General features: G+C 39.4%; 1 non-coding gene across 1 annotated transcript; it reads right to left on the bottom strand.

Moving 5' to 3' along the window:
* Positions 1-15,883: 15,883 nt before the first annotated feature.
* Positions 15,884-15,986, bottom strand: LOC113899457. The gene has a single exon (XR_003512913.1). It is a non-coding gene; the product is annotated as a U6 spliceosomal RNA (small nuclear RNA).
* Positions 15,987-20,179: the final 4,193 nt, after the last annotated feature.

The following is a 20,179-nucleotide window of genomic DNA, read 5'->3' as shown; positions in this document are numbered from 1 at the left end:
CTTCAATATCAGTCCTTCCAATGAATATCAGGGTTGATGTCCTTTAGGATGGACTAGTTGGATCTCTTTCCAGTCCAAGAGACTCTCAACAGTCTTCTCCAACACAACAGTTCAAAAGCATCAATTCTTTGGTGCTCAGTTTTCTTTATAGTCCAACTCTCACATGCATACACGACTACTGGAAAAACCATAGCTTTGACTAGACAGACCTTTGTTGGCAAAATAATGTCTCTGCTTTTTAATATGCTGTCTAGGTTGACCATAGCTTTTCTTCCAAAGAGCAAGCATCTTTTAATTTCAAGGCTGCAGTCACCATCTGCAGTGATTTTGGAGCCCCTCAAAATAAAGTCTCTCTACTTCCATTGTCTCCCCATTTATTTGCCATGAAGTGATGGGACTGGATGCTGTGATCTTAGTTTTCTGAATGTTCAGTTTTAAGCCAACTTTTTCACTCTCCTCTTTCACTTTCATGGAGAGGCTCTTGGGTTCTTCTTTGCTTTCTGCCATAAGGGTGGTGTCATTTGCGTATCTGACATCATTGATATTTCTCCCAGCAATCTTGATTCCAGCTTGTGCTTCATCCAGCCTGGCATTTAAACAGGGTGACAATATACAGCCTTGATGTACTCTTTTCCCAATTTGGAACAAGTCTGTTGTTCCATGTCCAGTTCTAACTGTTGCTTCTTGATCTGCATACAGATTTCTCAGGAGGCAGGTCGGGTGGTCTGGTATTCCCATCTCTTTCATAATTTTCCACAATTTGTTGTGATCCACACAGTCAAGGGTTTTGGCATAGTCAATAAAGCAGAAGTAGATGTTTTTCTGGAACTCTTTTGCTTTTTCAATGATCCAACGGATGTAGGCAATTTGATCTCTGGTTCCTCTGCTTTTTCTAAATCTAGCTTGAACATCTGGAAATTCAGAGTTCACATACTGTTGAAGACTGGCTTAGAAAATTTTGAGTATTACTTTGTAAGTGTGTGAGATGAGTGGAATTGTATGGTAGTTTGAACATTTTTTGGCATTGCCTTTCTTTGGGATTGGAATGAAAACTGACGTTTTCTAGTCCTGGAACCACTACTCAGTTTTCCAAATTTGCTGGCATATTGAGTGCAGCACTTTCACAGCATCATCTTTTAGGATTTGAAATAGCTCGACTGGAATTCCATCATCTCCACTAGCTTTGTTCCTAGTGATGCTTCCTAAGGCCTACTTGACTTCACATTCCAGGATGTCTGGCTCTAGGTCAGTGATCACACCATCGTGATTATCTTGGTCATGAAGATCTTTTTTGTATAGTTCTTCTGTGTATTCTTGCCACCTCTTCTTAATATCTTCTACTTCTGTTAGGTCCTTACCATTTCTGTCCTTTATTGAGCCCATCTTTGCATGAAATGATCCCTTGGTATCTCTAATTTTCTTGAAGAGATGTCTAATCTTTTCCATTCTGTTGTTTTCCTCTATTTCTTTGCATTGATCACTGAGGAGGCTTTCTTATCTCTCCTTACCATTATTTGGAACTCTGTATTCAAATGGGTATATCTTTCCTTTTCTCCTTTACCTTTCATATCTCTTCTTTTCTCAGCTATTTGTAAGGCCTCCTCAGACAACCATTTTGCCTTTTTGCTTTTCTTTTTCTTGGGGATGGTCTTGATCATTGCCTCTGGTACAATGTCATGAACCTCTGTCCATAGTTCATTAGACACTCTGCCTATCAGATCTAATCCCTTGAATCTATTTGTCACTTCCATGTATAATCGTAAGGGATTTGATTTAGGTCATACCTGAGTGGTTTAGTGGTTTTCCCTACCTTCTTCAATTTAAGTCTGAATTTGGCAATAAGGAGTTCATGATCTGAGCCACAGTCAGCTCCCTGTCTTGTTTTTGCTGACTGTATAGAGATTCTCCATCTTTGGGTGCAAAGAATATAATCAATCTGACCAGTGTTGACTGTCTGGTGATGTCCATGTGTAGAGTCTTCTCTTGTGTTGTTGGAAGAGGGTGTTTCCTATTGACCAGTGTGTTCTTTTGGCAAAACTCTATTAGCCTTTGCCCTGCTTCATTTTGTACTCCAAGGCCAAACTTGCCTGTTACTCCAGGTATCTCTTGACTTCCTACTTTTGCATTCCTGTCCCCTATAATGAAAAGGGCATCTTTTTTTGAGTGCTAGTTCTAGAAGTCATAGAACTGTTCAACTTCAGTTTTTTCAACATTACTGGTCGGGGCATAGACTTGAATTACTGTGATATTGAATGGTTTGCCTTGGAAATGAACAGAGATCATTCTGTCAGTATTGAGATGGCACCCAGTTACTGCATTTTGAACTCTTGTTGAGTATGAGGGCTACTCCATTTCTTCTAAGGGATTCTTACCCACAGTAATAGGTGTAACGGTCATCTAAATTAAACTCACCCATTCTGGTTCATTTTAGTTCACTGATTCCTAAAATGTTGATATTCACTCTTGCCATCTCTTGTTTGACCACTTTCAACTTGATTCATGGGCCTAACCTTCCAGATTTTTATGCAGTATTGCTCTTTGCAACATCAGACTTTATTACCGTCACCAGTCACATCGACAACTGGGTGTTGTTTTTGCTTTGGCTCCATCTCTTCATTCTTTCTGGAGGTATTTCTCCACTCTTCTCCAGTAGCATATTGGGCACCTACTGACCTGTGGAGTTCATCTTTTAATGTACTATCTTTTTGCCTTTTCATGCTGTTCATGGGATTCTCAAACAAGAATACTGAAGTGGTTTGCGATTCCCTTCTCTAGTGGGCCATGTTTGGTCAGAACTCTCCACCATGATCCGTCTGTCTTGGGTGGCCCTACACGACATAGCTCATAGTTTCACTGAGTTAGACAAGTTAGAATGATTAACATTGTAAAAAAAGAGCTACAGAATCTGAGATAAATAGCATTTATGAAGTAAATGGTAAAGCCCCCCTGCCCTCCTTTTACTTCTCTTTCCTTCAATAAAGTTTTTGGTGTGGGAAGTGGATTCCATAGCTGAGCTGAGCTTGGTGGAGCTGCTTCTCGTATATCATAATCTTCTGGTCTTCCAGTGTTTGACTTCCATTAGCTAGTACTTAGTTTGGTGCCTGGGAAGCTGAAAGATCTTTCTCAGAGTTCACATTCTGTTCTCAGGTTTTGATGGTCCCTGCAGAGCTGTGCCACAGAGGGCATTTTTCTCCAAGCTCCAGTCCAGTGGTACTTTGTGCTTATTATTCACAGCTAGATTTCTCATGGAGGTGGGGCACTTTTACTTTCCTGGTCAGTTTTAGGCAGGTTTGTGTGCCTGAGCCTCTAAAGTTGGGCTTTTTTTCCATCCCTGCTCCTTTTTTGAGTGTGCTTCAGCAGAGGTGTTTCACCTTTCCTGCAGTAATAGCAGATCTGGTTTTTGAAGTGTGTAGGATGCTGGGTTCAAGGAGGAGGAGATTTGCTTCTACTTCTATCTCAGCACGATGGGTCTCTGGCTGTGTTCTCAGGAGGACAGGCTCCCCGATCTCTTTCCCAGAGGCAGACAGGTTTGACTTCTACCTCAGAAGCGATGTGGCTTCCCTGGTGGTTCTGAACAGCGGTAAAGAATCCTCCTGCCAATGCAGGAGATACAGGTCCGATCCCTGGGTCCAGAATACCCACTGGGGAAGCAAATTGCAACCCACTCCAGTATTCTTGCCTGCGAAATCACATGAACAAGATGCCTGGCTGGCTATAGTCCATGGGGTTGCAAAGAGTCAGACATGACTAAGCAACTAAACAACAACAGAAGTATTGCATCTCTGCTGTTCCCTAAGAGGAGGGAGTTTATATCCCTTCCCTGGCAGATGAAGGCTTTTGTTTTGTAACAAAGAACACTTCAGGGAAGTAGGCTTAGCTTTACCCTGGTCATTAGCAGCTGTTGTTCACTTCCCTCATACCTGTGCAAAGCTCCACCTCATTTGCCCTGCCTCCATTTTTTCTGGAAGTATCTGATGGAAGCCTGTGGAAAAGAGAGTGTGAGTGAGTGTGAACTTCCCTTGTGTCTACCAGCTATCTTAACTGAAGCATGGGGTCACACATGGGGTGCTAAGCATTTGTTAAACTTCAGCTGATTTCTTTTTATGCACTTGTTGTTATATGTTCAATACTCTTCCTAAGGTAAATAAGTTTGTGTGGCCTGGCTCTTTTGGGAGAAGGCTTGTCCTTATTTAGAATTCAGTTTACTTGATTGTTTTATGACCTCAGCTCTCTAAGGAGCTCAAGAAAAATGATTATTTTGTTTATTATATGGCTTTTCTCAGGGTTAGAGAAGGAGTGCTGTTCTGCATCTTTCAACATCTTCCAGGAAAAGTAAGCTTTCGGCCAATGCCAGTACAGTGGGAGTGCATAACAAAATTTACAAGCATGCTTGCACTATTTCCCTAGCCTGTTCCTTGAGCTTGTACCCCACTTTTATTTTACTGTCTTACTAGTGGGAAAGGAAAGTCAAGTGTGAGTCACTCAGTCTTGTCTGACTCTTTGCAACCCCAAGGACTGCAGCCCACCAGGCTCCTCTGTCCATGGGTTTTTCCAGGAGAATACTAGAGTGGGTTGCCATTTCCTTCTCCAGGGGCTTTTCCCAACCCAAGAAATGAACCAAGATCTCCTGCATTGTAGACAGATTCTTTACTATCTGAGGCACCTGGGAACTATGCAGCAACTGGCCAGTGGTAAATGTAGAGGAAGCCTTTCATAGGCTGTGGACTAGGAAGGACGCTAAATTTATAATTATTTAAGTCTATTTTATTATAAATTTAAAGATATAATGTTTTCTTTCTCTTTTGATGGAGAAGGCAATGGCACCCCACTCTAGTACTCTTGCCTGGAAAATCCCATGGATGGAGGAGCCTGGTAGGCTGCAGTCCATGGGGTCGCTGAGAGTCGGACACGACTAAGCGACTTCACTTTCACTTTTCACTTTCATGTATTGGAGAAGGAAATGGCAACCCACTCCAGTGTTCTTGCCTGGAGAATCCCAGGGACGGGGGAGCCTGATGGGCTGCTGTCTATGGGGTCACACAGAGTCGGACACGACTGAAGTGACTTAGCATAGCATTCTCTTTTGAACAATACGGTAGATAGCCAGGGTATCAATCAAATGATAAATTAGGCAAGTGTGAAAAGAGAACAGATGGAAAAAAGCAGGAAAGATAGATGCTGATTCAGACTAATTTAGACGAGTTAGAATAATTTGGGAAATGAAATTTTATCAGGTTAGACAACTCTCTCTCTCTGTCATCACCTTGGCAAGTATTAGAAAAAGGGGTGGTTTGGTAGAATATGTCTCCAACCACAAAATATAACAACTCTGAAGATTAAGATATCTGATATCCAGCTCTACAAATGTGGTGATAAATATAAGTGACATTTAGCCCTCTTAATAGCATAAATAACTCTCACAAACGTGGAGCCAGATTTTCTGCTGAAAAATGTAAGTTTTGGGTTTTACATGGATTTGTTAACTCTTCACAACTAAACGTAGAAGGCAATTGATTTTATAGGCAAAATGTTAGGAATGTGAATCCTGTGTCTTTCAAACCTGTTTGAATTAGGTGCCTGGTTGTAGATTTTTCTGCTAGGTCATTTGACATCTCCCACACAGTTTTTAAATATTGTAATGAGAGACTCAGCTTCTATTAGGTCCATACCATTTCTGTCCTTTATCGAGCCCATCTTTGTATGAAATGTTCCCTTGGTATCTCTAATTTTCTTGAAGAGATCTCTAGTCTTTCCCATTCTGTTGTTTTCCTCTATGTCTTTGCATTGATCGCTGAGGAAGGCTTTCTTATCTCTCCTTGCTATTCTTTGAAACTCTGCATTCAGATGTTTATATCTTTCCTTTTCTCCTTTGCTTTTCACTTCTCTTCTTTTCACAGCTATTTGTAAGGCCTCCCCAGACAGCCATTTTGCTTTTTTGCATTTCTTTTCCATGGGAATGGATGGTCTTGATCCCTGTCTCTTGTACAATGTCACGAACCTCATTCCATAGTTCATCAGGCACTCTATCAGATCTAGGCCCTTAAATCTGTTTCTCACTTCCACTGTATAATCATAAGGGATTTGATTTAGGTCATACCTGAATGGTCTAGTGGTTTTCCCTACTTTCTTCAATTTCAGTCTCAATTTGGCAATAAGGAGCTCATGATCTGAGCCATAGTCAGCTCCCAGTCTTGTTTTTGCTGACTGTATAGAGCTTCTCCATCTTTGACTGCAAAGAATAGAATCAATCTGATTTCGGTGTTGACTGTCTGGTGATGTCCATGTGTAGAGTCTTCTCTTGTGTTGTTGGAAGAAGTTGTTGTCTTCCAACACTGACAAGAGAACCAGTGTGTTCTCTTGTCAAAACTCTATTAGCCTTTGTCTTGCTTCATTCCATATTCCAAGGCCAAATTTGCCTGTTACTCCAGGTGTTTCTTGAATTCCTACTTTTGCATTCCAGTCCCCTATAATGAAAAGGACATCTTTTTTGGGTGTTAGTTCTAAAAGGTCTTGTAGGTCTTCATAGAACCATTCAACTTCAGCTTCTTCAGCATTATTGGTTGGGGCATAGACTTGGATTACTGTGATATTGAATGGTTTGCCTTGGAAACGAACAGAGATCATTCTGTCGTTTTTGAGATTGCATCCAAGTACTGCATTTCGGACTCTTTTGTTGACCATGATGGCTACTCCATTTCTTCTAAGGGATTCCTGCCCGCAGTAGTAGATATAAGGGTCATCTGAGTTAAATTCACCCATTCCAGTCCATTTTAGTTTGCTGATTCCTAGAATGTCGATGTTCACTCTTGCCATCTCCTGTTTGACCACTTCCAATTTGCCTTGATTCATGGACCTGACATTCCAGGTTCCTATGCAATATTGCTCTTTACAGCATGGGACCTTGCTTCTATCACCAGTCAGATCCACAGCTGGGTACTGTTTTTGCTTTGGCTCCATTCCTTCATTCTTTCTGGAGTTATTTCTCCACTGATCTCCAGTAGCATATTGGGCCCCTACTGACCTGGGGAGTTTCTCTTTCAGTATCCTCTCATTTTGACTTTTCATACTGTTCATGGGGTTCTCAAGGCAAGAATACTGAAGTGGTTTGCCATTCCCTTCTCCAGTGGACCACATTCTGTCAGACCTCTCCACCATGACCCACCCATCTTGCGTGGCCCCATGGGCATGGCTTAGTTTCATTGAGTTAGACCAGGCTGTGATCCTAGTGTGATTAGATTGACTAGTTTTCTCTGATTGTGGTTTCAGTGTGTCTGCCTTCTGATGCCTCTTGCAACACCTACCATCTTACTTGGGTTTCTCTTACCTCGGACGTGGGGTATCTTTTCACGGCTGCTCCAGCAAAGCACAGCCACTGCTCCTTACCTTGGACAAGGGGTATCTCCTCACCGCTGCCCCTCCTGACCTTGAACGTGGAATAGCTCCTCTGGTTCCAAATAAGAAAAGGAGTACATCAAGGCTGTATATTGTCACCTTTCTTATTTAACTTATATGCAGAGTATATCATGAGAAACGCTGGGCTGGAAGAAGCACAAGCTGGAATCAAGATTGCCAGGAGAAATATCAATAACCTCAGATATGCAGATGACACTACCCTTATGGCAGAAAGTGAAGAAGAACTAAAGAACCTCTTTACGAAAGTGAAAGTGGAGAGTGAAAAAGTTGACTTAAAGCTCAACATTCAGAAAACGAAGATCATGGCATCCGGTCCCATCACTTCATGGGAAATAGATGGGGAAACAGTGGAAACAGTGTCAGACTTTATTTTTTTGGGCTCCAAAATCACTGCAGATGGTGACTGCAGCCATGAAATTAACAGATGCTTACTCCTTGGAAGGAAAGTTATGACCAACCTAGATAGCATATTCAAAAGCAGAGACATTACTTTGACAACAAAGGTTCGTCTAGTCAAGGCTATGGTTTTTCCAGTGGTCATGTATGGATGTGAGAGTTGGACTGTGAAGAAAGCTGAGTGCCGAAAAATTGATGCTTTTGAACTATGGTGTTGGAGAAGACTCTTGAGAGTCCCTTGGACTGCAAGGAGATCCAACCAGTCCATTCTGAAGGAGATCAGCCCTGGGATTTCTTTGGAAGGAATGATGCTAAAGCTGAAACTCCAGTACCCTGGCCACCTCATGCAAAGAGTTGACTCATTAGGAAAGACTCTGATGCTGGGAGGGATTGGGGGCAGGAGGAGAAGGGGACGACAGAGGATGAGATGGCTGGATGGCATCACTGACTCGATGGACATGAGTCTGGGTGAACTCCGGGAGCTGGTGATAGACAGGAAGGCCTGGCATGCTGTGATTCATGGGGTTGCACAAGAGTTGGACACGTCTGAGCAAATGAACTGAACTGAACTGAACTGAACTGAACTGAATGAGAGACTCAGGTAAACCTTAAGCCCAACCCAAAAGAAGAGATTTTGGATTGCAACAGGAAGCCTGAGACGACTATGGAGAGGAAAAATGATGGCAATCCTGCTCCTTCTCTAAGAAGATTGTTTGCATTAGAAGTTTAGGTTACTTTTCACACTGGCTGAGACAGCCTTCAGCTTCTTTTCTGACACCCAGACTCTATCACTGCCTCTTTAGTGGACTCCCTGATTACAACAGCTTCCATACAAAATGCTGGGACTAAGTTACCACCAGAATTTCTATAGTCACACTTAAGGTCTACTTCTGTTATAGCAAAAACAGCTTCTCTAAAAGAACCATCAACCAAAGAATATAAGTGTGAGCAACCTCTTCTTGACAAGGTCATTTCTAGTCTTCAAAATGTTCCAGAGAAGTAATTTCTAAGAATGTTCTGAATGTAGGCTCATAGAAAGGGTTCTGCATTTTTAGAATTGAAGGGATATTATTGATTATTTAGTCTATACAGTGTCTGAATATCCTTAGGAATGCACACTCAAGCTTTATTTAGATGTATCTTGTTTATAACAGATGTATCTTGTTATAAACAATCTGGATATACAATTATTTAGGGCTCTTTGGGTAGAAACCAATCACCAGTAGTTTTAAGAAGAAGGTTAGATACTGTTTTGTGGCATCTTTTTAAGCAAAGAAAGCAAATTTTCTAAATAATTGAAAATAAAATTCTTCTGTAAACATGGTCAATTAGTAGCCAGCATACCCAACCATCCTATAAACTCTACCACATCTTGGCTTTATGGTTTTTCTTTAGAGTGTTAAGACTATGTGTGAGACTTAGTTGCTCCATCGTGTCTGACTCTTTGTGTCCCCAAGGATCCTCTGCCCTTGGACAGAGGAGCCTAGCCCGCCAGGCTCCTCTGTCCATGGAATTCTCCAGGCAAGAACGCTGGAGTGGGTTGCCATTCCCTTCTCCAGGGGATTTTGTGACCCAGGGGTCAAACCCCACGTCCTGCATTGCAGTCAGATGCTGTACCATCTGAGCCATCAGGGAAGCCTGTTAAGACTATATCTAGAATGAAAGATTCAGTCAAGACAAATACAATATGACGTCAGGAGAATTCAGCTGCCTACGTGTGTGCAGGCTAAGTCACTTCAGTCATGTCCAACTCTTTGTGACCCCATAGACTGTAGCCCACTAGACTGTCCATGGGATTCTCCAAGCAAGAATACTAAAGTGAATTGCCATGCCCTCCTCCAGAGGATCTTCCCCATCAAGGGATCCACCCCCATCTTTGGCATCTCCTGCACTGACAGGCAGGTTCTTTACCACTAGCACCATCTGGCCGGCAAGGAAGGGGAGACTACCTTATCAGAATTGGGTCACAAAGAGACTTCCAATCTAGTGCTTAGACAGAGTGCTCTATAATAATCCAATGTAGGGGACATTTCTTAATGGAAAATGTGTGGTTAGACTTTTAAACTATAGTCTTGTGACACAGTAAGTGTTTCTAAAATATTTTAGTATCCATTTGAGAATCACTGAACTGTGAAATCTATTTCATACATGTTTTACTAATCTATAATTCTGGTGTCAAACAGCCAATAAGGACATCAAAAGCAATTGTAATAGCCATTTCCAGTGAATATCTCTTTGATTATGTCATCACTCCTTCCCATGTCATATTATTCATCCCTCTAGTTCAATAAACGTATGTTAATGAAAATAGTAAAAACAATGGATGGTGAATAGAGGGAAGGTTGATGGCTGTCAGTCTGGGCAAAGGGAGATTGAGGTCAGCTGTTCAAACTGGGACTTCTCTGGTCTCTGAGAAAACAGCACTTTTCTATTTTTCCTAATAAATGAGGAAGCTTACAGATTTTTATTATCTTGAACAATCAATAGACGTTTTAAATACATCTTTTCCTTGATATAAGAGAATATATAATAGAAAAAATGGCACTGGTTCTTCAGCCTAAAATTCCATTTGGAGAGAAACTTAAAGTACGATTCAATGTATAATTGTCTTATACAGACTAACTTCTTTGAATCAGTCTCAAAAACAAAATAAAAACACTCTCCCCCCACCTAGCACCTCCCCCCCCAACAACAACAACAACAAAAACAGTAGATACAAAGAAACAAATTAGACCTGGAACTGTTTTGGTGCTTTATTTTAAAGAAAGACCATACAAGGTCGTATTAAAGACTTGGTCAAAAGAGCCATTTTTCATTTTTTCCTGGCCTCAATAAAAACTCAAATCAATATTCTGTATGATCTCATCTACAAGGATATATAGAAGTTTAAAAAAAACATTCAAAAAAAGATTTAACTGTGTTCATTACACTAAACATAAACTAGGATTTGGCTCAATCTGTTTTGAAAGGATCTTCGGCATTAAAGGTTAAAACAAAAAGAAGCCTCTAGTTAACCTTCAATTAACTATAGCTGCCTGGGACTTTCTTATTAATCAAGATTTTACTCTTGCATTATTTTTATGACATTCAATTTTATTTGGTTTCTTCAATATATTTCTCAGAGGTAAAATAGCTCTGTTTTATAGGTGAAAATCAAATCAAAATGTAGAAGGCTTCCAGTGTGACCTTCATAAAGTCATCTCCCTGAGGTTCTTTTCTTATTTTTAAAATGACAATAATGAGGTCTCGTCCACTGTGCCGTGGAAAAAATGGAATAAATTTGTGCAGAGAAGGAGGATAGTGTTGAAAAGGTTAAAGTTTTGGGGGTCCAGAAAGACATAGATTCCACCAAGTATGGGCTTTCTGACATTAGACAAGGTATTGATCTCTTTGAGCCTCTGTTTCCTCATCAATAAAATAAACATATAAATCCTAATTGGAACATTGGCATGTTATATGAGCTCATGTATGTACAGGACTGGTATATAAAACACACACGAAAAAGATAGCTGCTATGTTCTGATTGTGTCTTCCCAAAATTCATATGTCAAATTGTAATGACCAATTCTAGTACTATTTAGAGGTGAGGTCTTTGGAAGGTTATTAGGGCATGAGGGTAAAGCCCTCAAGAATGGGATTAGTACCCTTACTGGTGGTAGTGGTTTGGTTGCTAAGTAGTGTCTGACTCTTGCGATCCCATGGACTGTAGCCTGCCAGGCTTCTCTGTCCATGGCATTCTCCAGGCACAAATACTGGAGTGGGTTTCCATTTCCTTCTCCAGGGTATCTTTCCAACCCAAGGATGGAACCCGGGTCTCCTGCATAGCAGGCAAATTCTTTACCGACTGAACTATGAGGGAAACCCCATATTAAAACAAAGCGAAACTTAGAATGATCCCTCACCCCTATAGCCATATGAGATTTGCAAAAAGATTTAGTCTGGGAAGCAGGCTCTCACCAGACATAAAATCTGCTGGCACCATGATATCAGACTTTGTAGCCTCCAGAACTGTGAAAAATAACTATTGTTTTATAAGACACCTCATCTCTTGTATTAGAGCAACCCACATGGAATAAGACAATAGCTGAAGAGGAGACCCTTACTATGTCTGCGAGGAAGAGAACCAGCACTCGACTTTGTGTGTTTTTAGTTAAGTTCAGTCGCTCAGTTGAGTCCAACTCTTTGTGACCCCATGGACTGCAGCACATCAGGCTTCCCAGTATATCACCAAATCGTGGAGCTTGCTCAAATTCATGTCCATTCAGTCGATGATGCCATCCAACCATCTCATCCTCTGTCATCCCATTCTCCTCCTGCCTATGATCTTTTCCTGCATCAGGGCCTTTTTCAATGAGTCAGTTTTCTGCATCACGTGGCCAAAGTATTGGAGCTTCAGCTTCAGTATCAGTCCTTCCAATGAACATTCAGGACTAATTTCCTTTAGAATTTACTGGTTTGATTTCCTTGCAGTCCAAGGAACTGTCAAGAGTCTTCTCCAACTTCTCCAGTTCAAAATCATCAATTGTTTGGCTCTCAGTTTTCTTTATATTCCAACTCTCACATCCATACATGATTACTGGAAAAACCATAGCTTTGACTAGATGGACTTTGTTGGCAAAGTAACATCTCTGCTTTTTAACATGCAGTATGGGTTGGTCATAGCTTTTCTTTCACAGAGCAAGCATCTTTTAATTTCATGGCTGCAGCCACAATCTGCAGTGATTTTGCAGCCTCCCAAAATACAGTCTGTCATTTTTTTCATTGTTTCCGCATCTATTTGCCATGAAGTGAGGGGACCGGATGCCACGATCTTAGATTTTTACATGTTGAGTTTTTTTTTTTTTACATGTTGAGTTTTAAGGCAACATTTTCACGCTTCTCTTTCACTTTCATCAAGAGGCTCTTCAGTTCCTCTTTGCTTTCTGCCATAAGGGTGTTATAATCTGCATACCTAAGGTTACTGATATTTTTCTCTGCAAACTTGATTCCAACTTGTGTCTCATTCAGCCAGGCATTTTGCATGATGTACTCTGCAAATCAGTAAAATAAACAGGATGACAATATACAACCTTGACATACTATTTCCCAATTTGGAACCAGTCCATTGTGTGTTTTAGTTTAATATTAATTTTTGTCTCCTCCAGAAAAGGTTCTTTCTCTATACTCAGTGTCCATATCTGTAATCAGTTCAGTTCAGTTCAGTTATTCAATCAGTCCGACTCTTTGTGACCCCCATGGACTGCAGCATGCCAGGCCTCCCTATCCATCACCAACTCCTGAAGTTTACTCAAACTCATGTTCATTGAGTTGGTGATGCCATCCAAACATCTCATCCTCTGTTATTCCCTTCTCCTCCCACCTTCAATCTTTCCCAGCATCAGAGTCTTTTCCAATGAGTCAGTTCTTCATATCAGGTGGCCAAAGTATTGGAGTTTCAGCTTTAACATCAGTCCTACTAATGAATAATCAGGGCTGATCTCCTTTAGGATAGACTGGTTGGATCTCCTTGCAGTCCAAGGGACTCTCAAGAATCTTCTTCAACACCACAGTTCAAAAGCATCAATTCTTTGACACTCAGCTTTCTTTATAGTCCAACTCTCACATCCATACATGACTACTGGAAAAACCATAGCCTTGATTAGATGGACATTTGTTGGCAAAGTAATGTCTCTGCTTTTGAATATGCTGTCCAGGTTGGTCAAAACTCTTCTTCCAAGGAGTAAGCATCTTTTAATTACATGGCTTCAGTTACCATCTGCAGTGATTTTGGAGCCCCAAAAATAAACTCTGACACTGTTTCCACTGTTTCCCTATCTATTTGCCATTAAGTGATGGGACCACAAGCCATGATCTTAGTTTTCTGAATGTTGAATTTTAAGCTAACTTTTTCACTCTCTTCTTTCACTTTCATCAAGAGGCTCTTTAGTTCTTCTTCACTTCCTGCCATAAGGGTGGTGTCATCTGCATATCTAAGGTTATTGATATTTCTCCTGGCAAACATGATTCCAGCTTGTGCTTCATCTTGCCTAGAGTTTCTCTTGATGTATTCTGCATATAAGTTAAATAAGCAGGGTGACAATATACAGCCTTGATGTATTCCTTTCCAATTTGGAACCAGTCTATTGTTCCATGTCCTGTTCTAACTGTTGCTTCCTGACCTGCATACAGATTTCTCAAGAGGCAGATCAGGTGGTCTGGTATTCCTATCTTTTGTTGAATTTTAATCTGGTATTCCTATCTCTTGATGAGCTTAAAGCTCAACATTCAGAAAACTAAGATCATGGCCTATGGTCCCATCATTTCATGGCAAATAGATGGAGAAACAATGGAAACAGTGACAGACTTTATTTTGGTGGGGGCTGCAAAATCATGGAGATGGTGACTGAAACCATGAAAGATGCTTACTCCTTGGAAGTAAAGCTATGATGATCCTGGACAGCATATTAAAAAGCAGAGACATTACTTTGCCAACAAAGTAATAGTTGTTGCCATCTAATCAAGGCTATGGTTTTTCCAGTAGTCATGTATGGATGTGAGAGTTGGACTATAAGGAATGGTGAATGTCTAAGAACTGATGCTTTTCAACTATGGTTTTGGAGAAGACTCTTGAGAGTCCCTTGAACTGCAAGGAGATCCAACCAGTCCCTCCTAAAGGAAATCAATCCTGAATATTCATTGGAAGGACTGATGCTGAAGCTGAAACTCCAATACTTTGGCCTCCTTATGCGAAGAACTGACTCATTTAAAAGACTCTGATGCTGGAAAGATTGAAGGCAGGAGTAGAAGGGGATGACACAGGGTGAGATGGTTGGACGACATCACTGACTCTATGGACATGAGTTCGAGTAAACTCTGGGAGTTGGTGATGGATAGGGAGGCCTGGCGTGCTGCAGTTCTTGGGATTGCAACGAGTCAGACATGACTGAGCCACTGAACTGAAATTAACTGATACCTGAATGGTCTAGTGGTTTTTCCTACTTTTTCAATTTAAATCTGAATTTGGCAATAAAGAGGTCATTATCTGAGCCACCGTCAGCCCCCGGTCTTGCTTTTGCTGACTCTATAGAGCTTCTCCGTCTTTAGCTGCAAAGAATATAATCAATCTGATTTCAGTATTGACCATCTGGTGATGTTCACGTGTAGCGTCTTCTCTTGTGTTGTTGCAAGAGGGTGTTTGCTATGATCAATGTGTTCTCTTGGCAAAACTCTATTAGCCGTTGACCTACTTTATTCTGTACTCCAAGGCCAAATTTGCCTGTTACTCCAGGTGTTTCTTGACTTCCTACTTTTGCATTCCAGTCCCCTATAATGAAAAGGGAACTGTAATCACATTCTCTAAATCATATCTGTAATTGCACACTCTAAAACTAGTTTCCCACCTGAAAAGATTTGAATCCTTTTAAAAAGTATACTGATCCAGAGTGAGTTAGGATCTGCAGGACCTCACCACATACTTTTGTTTCTTTCAGAGAAATGGCAAAAGGATGTAGTGTTGGGAGGGAAAGTCATAGTTATACCCTAAAGCAGTGATTTCCATCAAATTTACCCAGATAGCTCTTAAAAATTCCCAGATACAGGGTCCCACCTCTGAGTCAAAAAATCTGAAGTGTATCAGTAAAGTTTGTTTTTTCTAGTGACTTTTTTGTAACTGTGGTAAAATACACATAAAACTTACCATTTTAACAATTTTTAAATGTAAAATTTACTGGTATTAAGCACATTCACATTTTGATGCAAACATTTTACCATCCATATCTAGAACTCTTCTCATCTTGCAGAACTGAAACTCTATACCTTCATTTGCCCTTCTCCCAGCCCCTGGGCAGCTATTATTCCATTTCCAGCCACTATGAATTTGGTTACTCTAGTTATTTTATACAGGCAGAATCATACAGTATTTGTTCTTTTGTGACTGGCTTATTCCATTTAGCATGTTTCCCATAGTCCTTCATGTTGTAGTATGAGCCAGCATTTTCTTCCTGTTAAAGGCTGAATTATTTTCTAAGTTGTTTGTGTGTGTAATATTTTGCTTGTCCATCCATCCATGATTGGACACTTCCCGAAATGACTTTTAAAAAATATGAAATTCTTTACAAATTTGTTTGTCATCCTTGCCCAGGCACCATGCTAATCTCTGATTGTTGCAGTTTTAGTGTACTGTTGCCAAACTCAGAACTCCAAGTAGTTTTGAGAAGCACCAATAAGGCAGTTTTTTCTAGCTGCAGGTTGGTGGAATATTAAGTCAATTTACTTGATGACCAGTATTTTACAAAGACACAGAATAGGAGAAAATACAACTAAAATTTGTAATAATAAGTCAATGTATTATTTCAAATATTTGTTTCTGTATCTATGCATGTTTGTTGCAAAGGAGGGTGGCATGTGTACTATGTGAGGATATAAACTCGTTGCTTTTAGTTGCATTTCTTATAGTTGCTCTCAATCAAAAAAATGTGAAAGCCACCTGAGAATCAGAATGCAGAATATGATTATATGATAAGTAAGTTGACACCATGTTCTCAGCTTGAAACATGCTATAAAATTACAATAGCCATGATTTTACTGTGAATATATTCAAAATAAGAGAACCTGAAAAGAGAAAAGATTGAGAAATGTCTTCTATGAATTGATTTGGACTCCACAGTTCAGAGAGGTCTGCGTGTTGCTTATTAATGAATCATTTTCATAATACAGTATCAGGAGTTATATATGAATTTGGCCTCTCTCTGATACACTAAGCTTTTATAGACTCCAGAAGTAGATAAAGAATTGCTAATGGCAGTAATGAAGAGGTGTGAATGCCACCAGCAATTCAGGATTTGGTTCCAGCTCAGGAAACACACCACCAAAATCAAAATTAATTTCCCCTTTGGCATTTTTCTCAACCATATGTGGTTTTTAAATTATTGTGGTAACTTGTCTCAGTGTATTGAAAATATACAGGATATATTTATCTAAGATAAATATGATTTTGCCTGGAATGTTTTCTGAAATAATAGCACACAATATGCATCAGAAAATAAGGCAATTATATACTAATATAACTGTTTTTGAATTGTATTTGGTTCTGCCAGAATTTATAAAAGATATATGTTTAACAGATGTAAATATTTTTATTAGATCATATGGAACATAATCATTCATCTGCCTTTTAAAGACGTGTGGAACTCCTTTTCATCACAAGGAGTGTTATTTCTGTATTGCCTTAGATGTTCAGTATACGACTCTATCTCAAATCCTCTGTGAGTTGCCTGATGCTGACACTGGCATTAATACAGGCAAGCATAGTATTCCTAAGTAACCAAATATCATCCTTTGTTTTAATTCACAAGGAAGATGCTGGGATAGATGAATGAATGGAAAGAGATAGATATATGATAGATAGTATTAATATATAAAAGGGTAAGTTAAATATACAATTAAAATTTTTAAAAATATAGATACAGACTTTCAATGCATAATGAGAATTATGTTCATAATTATGATACCTACTTGTGTTTAAGAAAACTTTATATCATGTATCTTCATTGATCCTCAGTGCTATGTAAAAAAGACCAAACTGTACACATTTTAAAAAAGAAAAACCAGATACAGACATTAACAACCTTACCAACTCACAAACCAGGGATATATCAGAAGCAGGAATCAGTTCCTGAGGACTGACTTTCAGTCCAGGTATTATTTTACTAAACTGCTGCATGAAGCATCATCATTATTGTTTATTTTGTTCTTGTTATTGTTGTTCAGTCACTCAGTCCGACTCTTTGTGACTTCATGGACTGCAGCAAGCCAGGCTTCCCTGTCGTTCACCATCTTCCGGAGATTGCTTAAAATCTTGCTTAAAACTTTGTTCTTGAAATCTCTCAATTTCAGGACAAGGCACTTTGGCCAATTAGTTAAGCTCTGATTTAAAAATTATTGATAATTATCACAAATTACTAGATAAGAACTACAGAGCAAAAATAATTTTATTCTTTATTTTGCAAACATGTGCTCAGTGGAGCTTCCCAAATCAGAGTGTTTCAGAATCAGCTACAGGGTCCTGAACAGCACACAGACTTGTGTGTTGCTCAGTAATCTCTCTTCTCCTAAAGGTCTACAGCTGATCGGGGTGCCTAGGTAGGTTTGAGAACTGCTGCTTTAGAAAACTACTTTGAATGGCATTAAAACATGTATAATATCATATAAGAAACGAATCGCCAGTCCAGGTTCGATGCAGGATACAGGAAGCTTGGGGCTGGTGCACTGGGATGACCCAGAGGGATGGTATGGGGAGGGAGGTGGGAGGAGGGTTCTGGATGGGGAACACGTGTACACCCACGGTGGATGCATGTTGATGTATGGCAAAACCAATACAATATTGTAAAGTAAAATAATAATAATAATAAAATAAAATAAAAGGGAGGGAATGTAAAAAAAAGAAAAATACTTTGGAGTAATTTTGGTGAAATACCTATAAGGAAAATCAAATAAAAGATAATAACATGTTTTATTTACCTCCCATAGGCCACAAGTCTGAAGAAAATGCTGGTTTTGATTAGCCAAAAGTTTATAGAAATAGGAGATTTTTTGTTTAAGAAAAACAAAACATAATTATGAAGACAAAATTAGTTATAAAAAGGAGTATTTACTACCAAATTATTACAAATGCATTTTTAAAAAGCTTTAAAGCACAAATATCTGCCTGACATAGTGCTGTGCTTAACAATATCCTGAAATCACTCTCCATTAGTTCATAAATATCTTCCTCTTTCCTTTTAAATAAAAGAATATCCATTGTGTGGATGTATTATACCATAATTATTCAACAACTTATGAGTGGGCATTTAGGATGTTTCCAATATTTTCAATCACAGTTAAAACAAGCTTCTGTATTACATATTTTCATATTATTTGAGATGTATCTTCAGGAAAAACTCCTGGAAGTTGAGTCACTGGGTCAAAATGTAAACACGAATGTAGTTACTTTAGATGTTGTAAAATGACATCCCAGAAGAATTGTACCAATTTTCTTTCCATCAGCAATATGTGAAAGTGCCTGTGTCCCCACAACCCTGCAAAAGAGGATGCTATTTTTTAAATTTTTTTTACCAGTGTGACAGGTGAGAGATGACATCTTAATGTAGTTTTAATTTGCATTTCTCATGAGTGAAGTGAACATTTATTCATATGTTTAAAGGTTATTTTTATAAATTTCTTGTGAATTGATAAGACAGTTTTTAAAATAGAGGATTGAAATATTCAGGTTTTTTACCTAGGTGTGATAAATATACTATCAAATTCTATATGCTGATTTTTAACTCCATAAAATACATTTCAAAATTCCCATAAATAGTGCAATTATAAGATTAAACTACTGATAATGACTTGTTATTTTCTTGCTGAATGATAAATCTTAAAGGTATGTATCTTAACTTTATAATTCACAAAGCCAGACTAGAAAAGAAAAAGAATGAACCAATTCCATCAATATACAATGATAAAATTAGGAATATTTGCTAAGGAGTCAATCCTTCCCCTTCATGGATCACAGCCTTGTTGTGGCAAAGGGGCTTGTGTATCTCAATAAAACTATGAGCCATGCTGTGCAGGGCCACCCAAGACAGACAGGTCATGGTTAAGCGTTCTGACAATACGTGGTCCAAGGCTGGTGGAAATGGCAATCCACTCCGGTATTCTTTGCTGGAAATCCTCATGAACAGCATGAAAAGGCAAAAAGATATGAGGCTGGAGGATGAGCTCCCCAGGTTGGAAGATGTCCAATATGCTACTGGGGAAAAGCAGAGGGCATTACTAATAGCTCCAGAACGAATGAACTGGCTGGGCTAAAGTAGAAACAATCCTCAGTTGTAGATGTGTCTGGTGGTGAAAGTAAAGTTCAATGCTGTAAAGAACAATATTGCATAGGAACCTGGAATATTAGGTCCATGAATCAAGGTAAACTGGATATGATCAAACAAGAGATAGCAAGACTGAACATCAACATCTTAGGAATCAGTGAACTAAAATGGATGGGAATGGGTGAATTTAATCAGATGACAATTATACCTACTACCATTGACAAGAATCCCTTAGAAAAAGTGGAATAGCCCTCAGAGTCAACGAAAGAGTCTGAAATGCAGTTCTTGGATGAAATCTCAAGAGAAAACGTGATCTCAGTTTGTTTCCAAGGCAAAGCATTCAACATCACAGAAATCTAGGTCTATGCTGTATACTGTCACTCTGCTTATTAAACTTCTATGCAGAGTATATTATGCGAAATGCCAGGCTGGGTGAAGCTTAAGCTGGAATCAAGATTGCCAGGAGAAATATCAATAACCCCAGATATACAGATGACACTACCCTAATGGCAGAAAGCAGAGAGGGACTA

Source organism: Bos indicus x Bos taurus, chromosome 1 (assembly GCF_003369695.1).
Source record: "Bos indicus x Bos taurus breed Angus x Brahman F1 hybrid chromosome 1, Bos_hybrid_MaternalHap_v2.0, whole genome shotgun sequence".
Classification (NCBI taxonomy): Eukaryota; Metazoa; Chordata; class Mammalia; order Artiodactyla; family Bovidae; genus Bos; species Bos indicus x Bos taurus.
Note: the sequence above shows the minus strand (reverse complement) of the source record. Positions and strands in the feature narration are given on the sequence as shown.